This window comes from Miscanthus floridulus, chromosome 1 (assembly GCF_019320115.1).
Source record: "Miscanthus floridulus cultivar M001 chromosome 1, ASM1932011v1, whole genome shotgun sequence".
In the NCBI taxonomy this organism is placed as follows: Eukaryota; Viridiplantae; Streptophyta; class Magnoliopsida; order Poales; family Poaceae; genus Miscanthus; species Miscanthus floridulus.
The window spans coordinates 97,545,291-97,556,626 of record NC_089580.1 but is presented as its reverse complement, the minus strand read 5'-3'; the positions used below and the strand labels follow the sequence as shown (position 1 = coordinate 97,556,626).

At 39.9% G+C, this 11,336-nt stretch overlaps 1 non-coding gene across 1 annotated transcript; it reads left to right on the top strand.

Moving 5' to 3' along the window:
* The first annotated feature begins 10,223 nt into the window (after positions 1–10,223).
* On the top strand, positions 10,224–10,331 carry LOC136511022 (small nucleolar RNA R71). Its single transcript, XR_010772633.1, has one exon. It is a non-coding gene; the product is annotated as a small nucleolar RNA R71 (small nucleolar RNA).
* Positions 10,332–11,336: the final 1,005 nt, after the last annotated feature.

Here is an 11,336-nt window from a genome sequence, read left to right as displayed (position 1 = left end):
AGAGTAAAAGCTGTTCATATGAAATCTACCGGATTACTCCAGCCATTGCCTATTCTAGGTTGGAAATGGGAAGAAATCAGTGTGGACTTTATCACAGGCCTTCCAATGACACCGCAAGGTCACGATTCTATATGGGTCATTGTAGATCGTCTCACCAAGTCAGCATATTTTATACCCGTGAACACAAGGTATATAGATGGGAAATACGTTGAGCTGTATGTTTCTCACATTGTGAGGCTGCATGGAGTACCCAGGACCATAATCTCAGACTGAGGACCATAGTTCATAGCTCATTTCTAGAAACACTTGCACCAGGCTTTGGAAATTAAGCTAATTAGAAGTTCGGCATACCATCCACAGACTTTCGGATAGACAGAGCGAGTGAACCAAATCTTAGAAGATTTGCTAAGAGCTTGTGTTATATCTTCCAAGGGTTCGTGGGAGAAATGGTTACCTTTAGCTGAGTTCTCCTACAACAACAGTTATCAAGCAAGCATCAGGATGGCTCCGTTTGAAGCCTTGTATGGCAGAAAATGTAGAACTCCATTGAATTGGATTGAGCCCGGTGAAAGGAGATACTTTGGTATTGACTTTGTCAATGAAGCTGAAGAGAAGTGCGTATTATCCAACAACATATGAAGGCAGCTAAATCGAGACAAAAGAGTTATGCTGATAAAAGAAGAAGACCACTGACTTTTGAAGTAGGTGACTATGTATACTTGAAAGTATCACCCATGAAAGGGGTGAAGAGATTTGGAATGAAAAAGAAGCTTGCGCCTAGATATGTAGGGTCATACCAGATTATGGAATGGAAAGTAAATGTCACTTATAAGTTACAACTCCCACCAGAGATGAGTGCAATATTTGATGTCTTCCATGTTTCTCAGTTGAAGAAATGTCTTCGTGTACCAGAAGAAGCTATTGCACCCACTAACATGAAGCTTCAATCGGATTTGACTTATGAAGAAAAGCCAGTCCAAGTGTTAGAAGAGATGGACAGAGTAACACGGAGTAAGATCATTAAGTTCTATACGGTGGTGTGGAACAATCACAATGAACAAGATGCTATATGGGAACGAGAAGATTATTTACGAGAGGTTTATCCCGCCTTTTTCCATGAATGGTAGGTCTTGCAAATCTTGGGACGAGATTTTTATAAGGGGGAGGGGCTGTAACACCCTAGGTGTTGGCCTTGCATAAATTGACTTGCATTGCATGAGGATGAGCATCAAGCATTCATATTTAAGCTTTTACAAGTGAAACATTTGATTGAAACATATGCAACATTGCTTGTTATTTTATGTTTGTTTGTATATATGCATATGATCATGAGTGAATACATGTAATTGGTTTATGTGAGTCACTAAAACATATTAGCTACACTTAGGTTAACAAATGGAACATTGTTCATGAAAGTCACCTTTCATGATCAAGTACTTAAGTGATGTTATGTGTTGACCTGGATAGCCCTATATGTGACCAATGCATGAAATGAGTGTGTGACCTTACAAATAGCTTAAACATGTTTAGAAGATCATGATGAACAACTTTGGTATTCATGGTTAGGGGTAATTTGGTCACTAAGCCATAGTTGAGGGTATACCATCATTTGAATGTAGCATGTTTGACCAAGTTTGAACTATGTGCTAGAGACCTTGCATGGAGGTGGTCACTAAAGAAAAGTTGTAGTATTTGGCAAGAGGAACAACTTTTATTTTTTGGTCATTGACTAGTTTAGCTCCTAACATGCTTGAATTAGGCTCACAAGAATCATCAATTTCTTGTTTTCAACACTTAGCAAATAATTCTAAGTCGAGTTAACTGATAGTTTGGTCACGTTGACTTTGGGAGGATATAACTCGGTCTCGGTTGAGAGTTAGCACATGGTCCTTCAAGAACAATTGGAGCTGGTACTTTGGGCTTCAACATTGGTGTAGGAAATTTTAGCTAACAGTCCATGGATTTGGAGATTTCTTCGCTGCAAACCATGCTATCAGGCCGAAATTGCGAACACTGATGACTGAATCCACCGGCTTCAGTGGCCGACCGGCATCAGACTTGGGCCATAGCTTGGAGTTGAAAGCAAAGCCACGTGTCGCCGATGCCCTGCCCAGCGTGGCCACGCCGGGCTAGAGCAGGCCTTTATCACCCCAATGCTCGCCCATACGGCCCCGCGCTCCCATTTTCGTTTCTGGCTTCCTCCTTCACCCCAGCGCAACCATCGCAGCCGCCGCCATCGCCATTGCCATCGCAGCTGCTCCGCCGAGCTCACCCACGCTCACCGCTGTCCCATTCTCCAATCGGCTGCACTCGACGCTCCACCTCACCCTTCTCCACCTTTCTCACCTTACAGCACCCGCAATCGTGCTTTAGGTGAGCCGCTTTTTGCTTTGCGCTGTCGCAAGTATGCCATTGCTGGAGTGCCGCCATGGCCATGCTCCGTCGAAGCACCTCCAATCGCCTAAGTCGCCTAGACATAGTCGCATGGTCGCCATGGTTCTGTAGAGCGCTTCGCCTGGCTTCGCCGTGGCCGGAGACAGTCGGCACACCGCAGAGCAGCGCCACCGTGCCGCCATGGCCAGCGACGTTCAAGCTTCGCCACACCTGGACCGCCACCACTTAGGTCACTAGACTCGCCCTGCTCTGGAGATAACGTTGGTCCACTTGCCTTCGCCGGAGGACTCGCCGGCGACGAGCCATGGCCAACCCATGTCGAAGCAGTGCCGCTGCCTTGCTTTGTTTCGCTGACTTGTAGGGCCGACTGACCAGTGGGTCCCCGTTGACAGTGACTGTAGTGTAGAAAGCTAGTGCATTTATTTCCTGTTTTATGTGCATCTTTGAAAATAGATAAGTTGACCTGTGTAGATTCAAAAATTGTGAACCAAATTTTGTAGTGTTCCTTAGGAAGTGTAGTATTTATGAAAAATATGATATTAGCTTTGTAGTAAAGTTTCTGGAAGATTTAAAATGAAACTAGAAATATGTTTTTAAATGTATGTAAACTTGTTTAATTTATATCTAAAGTTCTTGTGCTCCAAAAATTATGAAATTTATGTGGTGATCTGTTCTTGGCAAGTATAAACTCTGGTAAAAATTTGAGGGTCAGTGCATGTATGGATCTGTAGTTATAGATTTTCCTTTTATAATTAGGTGATCCTTGTATGAATTTTTATAAATTATTTATGAATCAAATATTCATGAAATTTGTTGGAGGTTGTCCTAGTACCATATGTATGCTATGAAAAATATAAAATATGTTGCTTGACACTTTTCACTAGGGTTTTCTATTTATGCTATTTTAAGCCTTTCTGCCTTGTCATTTTTGCATAGGATGTTTTACTTGGTAAAATGACATGAAACTTTTACAGTAGTCTATTGGTAGCACTAGTAAGCCATTGTAAATTTCTGACAATTTATGATGTACATTTAGTATATGTTTATTATTTAACCTAAGTATCTAAATAAAATAATAAAGGCATTTAAATAAATAGTTTGGGCTTTACCATTATGTTTTCTTGAGTATATTTGGTATTCTTGAACTGTTGGTAAACTTGGTGTTGTCAAAAATTTGAATGCTTACATGTAGTAGAAATATTGTTGCTTTATAATTCGGGTGAAAAGGGTTTTGGATAGATTCTGAGGTTTGGTGTGTTGCGTAGTAAAAATGATGTTTGCTGTAAAAATGGTTAATAACAAAGTTGTAGATAACTTCTTCATGTATCTTGTGTTAAAATTTCAGAGCAATAGGCCAAAGGGTTTGGGAGTTACAGCTGTTTAAATTTAGTATTCCAAAATGCTTGCTCTCTGGAATTTCTGGACAACACTGGATTGATTGTCTGTTTTGGTTAAGATAAATTGTGAATTAGCTTTTGGTGATTAAATAAGATCTGAAGACAATTTTATAAGCTTTCCAGAAAGTCCATGATCACAGCATTTGAACAGGTAGAACTCCAGTTATGAGTAAAACAAGTAGCTGCTGTTTTGTAGTGTAGTACATGAATTGCTGAAGTGTTTGATTGTGTAATTAAGAAGTGATATGCACATACTTAGTAAAACATGATACACTTGTTATTACTTTAACACCATGCTGTTAAGAATACTTACAAGAATGCATTCTTCATGTAGCATCATACTATACTTGTCGGCATGTATGCATTCACAATATCTTATGCCATATTCATGCATCTAGGATCGACGGAAGAGATAACGTTCCTGGGGTTCAACAAAGGAGAGGAAGAGGACCAGCAGGAGATTCCTCAAGCCACAGTTCCCGAAGAAGAGGAGCAGAACCCAGAAGAGCTTCCGGAGTGCCCTGATCACCGCCCTACTTCCTTTCTGAAAGGCAAGCCCCGGAGCATTCTAAGTCTCCCAGTATTTTACAAAATATTACTTGAGTCCTTTATGATTGATGCATTAGGTTCTAAGAGTTGATTGGAACCACTTGATGCATATAAATTCCTTCTCTAGAAATACTACCTTTAACCCTATATAGGTCCAGGATCGAATATATGCTTAGCCATGCTCAGACCGGTAGAAGTCGGGTGATTTCCTATCACCTGCGAGATATAGGTGGATACCGAAGCACGATTGGCTATATTTGCTATCGTGGAAAAGAACCATGGGGTAAAAGTAAATCAAGGCCAGGCAGAGTCTATGGTAGGTTGACTCATGTGATTCCATCTGTGCCGATTAAGGACCGTACCATTGTTGGCGCTTCTAACAAGATTGAACGCATGCCTATCACTTAGCTGGCTGGATAGCTCGTTCCGACCGCGAAGTCGAGTAACTCAACTCAGGCCAGGCCCCGTTCTGTTGTATGCTCCTTACGGGGAGCCAGACTGAGCCCAAGGGCAGGCTAGGCCTAAACATCCTGGCATTTGGTGTCCCTGATTGTGCAGCGCGGTACGAACCCACAAAATGTGTACCTGAGTTGTACCAAAGGTGACCTAAGGCGACTAATGATCTGGTTTGCCTGGGTTTGTGTTAGGAATAAATTCCCAGCTGGTTGAAATCGATTTGAATCGCCGTCTCTCCCGGACAGTGAGAAACTTGGCTAGTCCCAACATCGTATTAATTGTACTATGGAATATGATGGTTCGAATGAACATGGAATTACAATACCTGCTATGGTTACTATTGTATGCTATTAAAATGATATACCACCTGTTTGGCACATGATAGTTGCTAATTTAGAGATGGATAGTCATAAGTAACTTGATAACAGAATTATAATTGTATAATTTAGTTAATTGCTTTTTATGCAAAATGTTGTCAAGCTACATCCACTTATACAGCCTTGCATGATCCTTGGAGTCATTTTATTTCTGGTTTATGACGGGTAAGTCTAGCTGAGTACCTTCTCGTACTCAGGGTTTATTTTCCCATTGTTGCAGATGGCACTGTTTATCATGGTTATTACAAGAATTGCTTCTATCTCGCTGTGGATGAGGAGTAAGCCTCGGGCAGGCTTCTTTATTAATCCCTCTACATGCTTTTGTGGATTGTGATCATATGTTGGCACTATATCAAACTATATTGGCAAATGCTACTTTCAAACTTAATTTGCTTCTACTTTTATCCATTAAACTTGGTTTGTAATAACTTTGTTTCATACTCTGATGATGGAAATGTATCTGTGAACTTTATGTAATATGTGACATGTATGTTGAATCATGTACGATCTTGGTTGTTGTAAATCGTTTATCGAGACCCGTCGTGGTACTTGATGGACTATCGGGTTTATATGGGTTCAAGTATGACAGTGCAACTGCTTGCGGGCTGCCATTGTACTTGTACTCTTATAAATTGGTCGGTTCTGCGACATTTGTAGATGCATATGTTTATCATAAATATTGCAAATTTCATAGGCATAAATCTTGATATAGGCACCCAAAGGTTGATGTTGGAGGGGAAACCAGTTCCCCAATTAGATGTGTTTAGACCCTTGCTCAACAAGATTCCAAACACCTTCCCATCCAATAGCTCTAAAAACAAGATCAAATTCAACATCCATACCTGTTGCTTGGAGAAGGTTGGGATCATACACAGTAGTGTGCTCAAACCTTCTAGTCTTCAATTTCCTAAAAGCATTCTTCCCCTGCTTGTTTCACCAGTGGAAATGTGTCTCCTCCATCAGGATGTTGGTTGTGAAGGATGATGACTATGGCGGAACTTTGGCTTTGGGAATGTCGACTTGCATGTTGGTGCTCGCCCTAGAAGAAGAGCTTCTCGTTGAGCGGGATGATCCTGAGCGGGTGAGCTTGCTCATTAGCTTGTTCATCTTCCTGCGAAAATCAATAGAACAACAAAAACTCGTGGAACGAGTTAGAAAATAAAATAATCAGCGATTTGCCATCTAGGAGTTAGTCGTCCGAGGGTTAGTCATTCTGATTGCCGATAATTTTCTCTAAGCAGAATTTCAGCAGAACTTCTACCCTGAATATTTTTATCTTTCCGTAATTTCAACAACACTTCTACTAAGTGAACTACTAAACTTGAAATTAGAATTTGAAATTTCAAACTTAGAGGCTGGTTTGTAGTTGTGCTTGAGGTCGAGAGCATCCAGGAGGGTGGCCATTTATAGGCGGTGCAGCAGCAGGCCGGCCGGCCCCCCTTGGGCCCACTTGAGTTGGCTCTCCACTCGATGAAACCTTGCTTTGAAGTTAAGCAAGTTCTGGTGCCCATCGTTGCAGATGCACCCAAAATGGCTGGTGGAGAGTGATGGAGGTGATGGTGGTGGGCCCTAAGTGTCTGTGGGTCCATATGCAGAAAAATGTTTTATGATGCAAAGAAATATTACTAGATGCATGTATGATATTTTTATGCCACCACGGTAAATCTTTCTTATAGGTTTTTACACACCATAAAAAATTCTTCACATGGGGCTTAAACGCTTTATAATGCAGTGATGAAATTTTTATTTTTATTTTATAAGCAAGTGTTGACAAGTAAGATGGCCAAAGTAAAAGTAAGTTTATGCAAGGTAAAAAGTAAGTATATATAACTACCAATTTTACCTCTAGGCGAGGGTTTGGAATTTTAAGTCCACCGAACCAGACTTCTCCGATCGTGTTTATTCTTTGGGTGTATCAATCGGTCCTGGAGTTGGAGACCTTGATGGTTGTATTTGCTTCTCTTGCGAATCCAATTTAGAGCATTGTTCTAGTCTTGGCTTGAAGGCAAATCGCTCTTCCTTCCCGTTGATATGGAATCGGATTTCTCCTGCTCCGACATCAATGTGTGCATTTGTAGTGCTCAGGAATGTCCTCCCAAGTATGAGGGGTGTCTTCATGTCTTGCTGCATGTCACGTACTACAAAATCTACTATCACAAAGAAGTTTCTTATTTTTACTAGAATATTTTCGGCGATTCCTATAGGGTAGCGGACCGATTGGTCGGCTAGTTGCAGGCACATTGATTTTGGTGTGAGTGTTGAATAGTTGAGCTTATTGAAGATTGTCTTGGGCATGACACTAACACTGGCGCCAAGGTCACATAGTGCATGCTCAAAATTCCGGTTTCCGATTGAACAGTCAATAGTGGGGCATCCTGGATCCTTCTTCTTTACAGGCGATGTGTTCAAGATGTCCACACTACACTCTACTGTTAACTTGATTACCTCAGGGTGGGCAGTGGTCTCTTGTTGTTCAAAATGTCTCTAATGTGATTATTGACCGTAAACATGTTTTCTAAATTATAATTTGCTTAGGATAAACAAGGTCATACAAAACTTGTTTATATGCTCTCACATGCACCTTTGTTTTTGTAAATGTTAAAGTTTAATTTGATTAAATTATGTGGTGACATTTATAACTAGAACATGATTAGCTATAACTCGACTTTTGAAACTAAATATGTTTTGATTAATCTAAATTAATATTATTCACATAGTTTTTCTTAATTAAAATAAATCAAGCTCGTAGGTGTTTCTTTTATAATATAAAACTCTCTATAGTCGTTTCCTTTTAATGATAGTTCCATTATCGGTGTTTCTTGCGTTCTCTAGATCATAGCAACAAGTTCTCTCTTAGCACGCTATTTTAAGGCTCTTGCTCTGCTGTTCTTAGTTGCTTTCATTTGTTGCTTGTATGTTTGCGTATGCATGGTGCTTGCTATGAGTAGAACGAGAACCGTTTGTGAGCGCTGAAGATCAGAAGGTGATGACCAAAAGCAAAGTATGAGGAAAATATGAGCAAGAGTAAAAGGCAAGTATAGCATGGGATCATCCTTGTTTCCTATTCACCTTTAATCACTTAAAATCATATTGCATGTGTCTACCTTGATTACCACTAAGGATATCCTAGCTTTGTACTTGTACCTTGTCACCTATGGGTTTATGCATTGGGTAGTATGATGCTAGCGCTCAATTAAAGACCACGATCTTGTAACTTGACTAATTGAATATGCAATAAATAGTAAACATGCTTTTTAGCAACAATGAACAAGGGGCTAGAGCATACTTTTTGTGATACTCTAGATTCCTCTCCCTAAGGACTTATCTGTAAGTGGTCACCGGGACTTATAGTACAACCATGAGTGCTATATGGCTCTAGCTTTAGTCAAGTATGAGGACCTTTTCTAGCTTGTTAGTGGTTACCTTTATGGCGCAAGAGGGGTGTGTTCTGGGTTGTGTATAGTGCGGCCTCTCTTCCTAATAGTACTTCTACGTGAGTGTGCCTTTCGAAAGGGGGCTCTACATTCACAGGGCACAGAAACCTAGCGGCCCTAACTTGTTAGACGAACCTTTGAAAGACTTCTTAGTGAACCCTACCAAACTTCCTAGGTTGTGGGTCAAGAGGCTAGCTACCTCAGGCGAAAGGGTAAATCATGGCTCAAGGTGAAAGTGTACAACCTCTGTAGAGTGCAAAACTAGGATACCAGCCATGCTCATGGTCACGAGCGGCCTTAGAATTCTTACGAAATAAATGAATCATTAATGGTTAAATGTTTATGCTATTTCATTATTCATGATTACTTGATCATGTGTTTACATGGGCTTGTGATAAACTTGTTGCTACTCAATCGCTTAAAACTGTGACTCATTAAAAGCTAATCATAGTAAACTAGTGTCAACCTTTTGAGCCTCATGAACCCCATGTTATGTTTGCTGAGTACGACATGTGCTCACCCTTGCTATTTCCCTACACCCTAGACTCTAGTAAAAGTTGCTCAGAAGATTGATGAAGACAATGAAGGAGTTCTCAGGATACTATCAGAAGTGCTTGGCATACGTAGCCCCCATTCAGCCATCCCTGTGAAGTTGGAGCTTGAAGAAAACATTAGTAACTGTTCCGCTGTACTCTAATGTAAGTGTTAATTATAAGTATGTTTCCGCTATATAACATTGTTTCTGATATCCTCTATTCTGTTGTTGTATGTGTAGACTTCTTGGGCACACATATGGCGAACCTAGTTTTGTCATTAAAACTGGGTGTGACACTTCTTTTTCTTCTTCTTGTATTGTTGCTAGTGTCTTACTTGTCTTTGTCGGATATGGTGGATCACGAGTAGACTTCCCACTTGTTGTGGTTATGGCATTGACCTTTTCAAAGTTAGTGGCAAAAGGCAGAGCAGTGACCAACTAGGCTATTTGTGATTCTATGTTATTATTATAGCTAAGTTGGTCTTTTATGGTAGAAGAAAATCTATCCATTTTAGTGTTTATGTTTTCTAGGACCTTATCATTAGAAGCAATCTTTTTAGAAATACTCTCATTAATCTTGGCTTGTTCTAAGATCAAATTTCATAAGAATGGTTGTTTAGGATTAGAAGAATTGCCTAGGTACTAAACTTGGTAATTTGATCATTGTTGGTGCTGTACCCATCCTTGTCTTTGTTGTTGTGGAACAGAATTGGCAATGTTTGCATCTTCTTGCGATTCAGAGAAATCAATCCCTAAATATTATCCACATATGTTTTGGGCATTATAAGCATCTTGAATGGTCTGATGATCTTTCTTATAATTGGCTCACTGCTCAAGCCAATTCAACAGTACGCCCATCTTGGTTGAAAGTGCACACACCTCTTCTTGTACTTCTTTGCTCTTATTGCATGTTTGAATACTTCCTTGAGACTAGCCTTGATTAGGGGCTATCTTCTCCATGAGAGCTTTAGCTTTTTCAAGAGTGAGTGACATAAATGATCCTCCAGCGGTAGCATCAAGTTTTTCATGAGCTTTTTGGGTTAATCCATGGTAAAAACCTTGCATGAGGAACCGATCTTCTATCCTATGATGAGGACAATCTAAAATGTATTCTTGAAAATGTTCCCATGCCTCTAGAATGATTTCTCCTTTTTGTTGCTAGAAATTAGAAAATTTTCCTCTTAAGGCATTTGTTTTGCCTATAGGGAAAACTTTGCTAGAAAGGCCTTCGAACATCTTGCCCATGTGTTAATGTCATCTTTGTTGGCTTAGAACCATTGCTTCGCCCTTCCTAGGAGTGAGAATGGAAATAGGCGGAGTAGTATGATGTCTTGAGCAAAGTCCTTGATGACGACTGTTCTACTAATCTCTAGGAAATTCTGGAGATGAGCACTATCACCTTCACGTGCCTTTCCAATAATTGGGTTGCTTGCACCATGTTGATGAGTCTTGGCTTGAGCTCAAACTCAAGATTATTGGTTTTGAGTGTTGGTCCAGTGTAGATGTTCTTAGTTCTTGGAGCAGAGAATTCATGTAGAGTCTTATCAGCCATAGATTCAGAAACTGGTGTTTAGCTGCCTCTTGATTGGTTTGATTGTGATTGATGGAATTTGTTGGTGAATCAAAACCAATCCTACAATACCCTGTTTAAGATATGAACAAAGACAAATAAGGGTATGCCTGCTAAAGCAGAGGTGTATAGTTATGATTTCATCTATAAGGATCATTTTGATCAATTCTCTTTTTAGCCTGTGCCCTCCCCGACAACTGCGCCAGAAATGCTTGTTGAGATTTCTTAACATCACTGCTACTAAGTTGTCATCCCTAGCAATGATGCCAAAAATGTTTGTTAGTAATTATTAACAACACTTGTATATTCAGGAACGATTATATATGTTGAAGTAATCCAGATGATATATAACTAACAAGTGTAAGACATTGATAATAATCTAGAGATAGAAATAAATACTCATAAATGTAGCATGGCTAGGCAGGAGATTAGTTAAGAGAAAAGATTCCTAAGTCATTTCTTATTTAGTAAGTCTTTTGTACATCCTAGTATATATACTTTCATCTATAGTATAACTAACTCTGCATCTAGGCATAAGGAACATTACTAAGGATGATCAAGAACAAAGCTTGATTTCCTTCGCAACTAGGTCTTACTTGTCCTACAAATAGGGAGTGGACTACA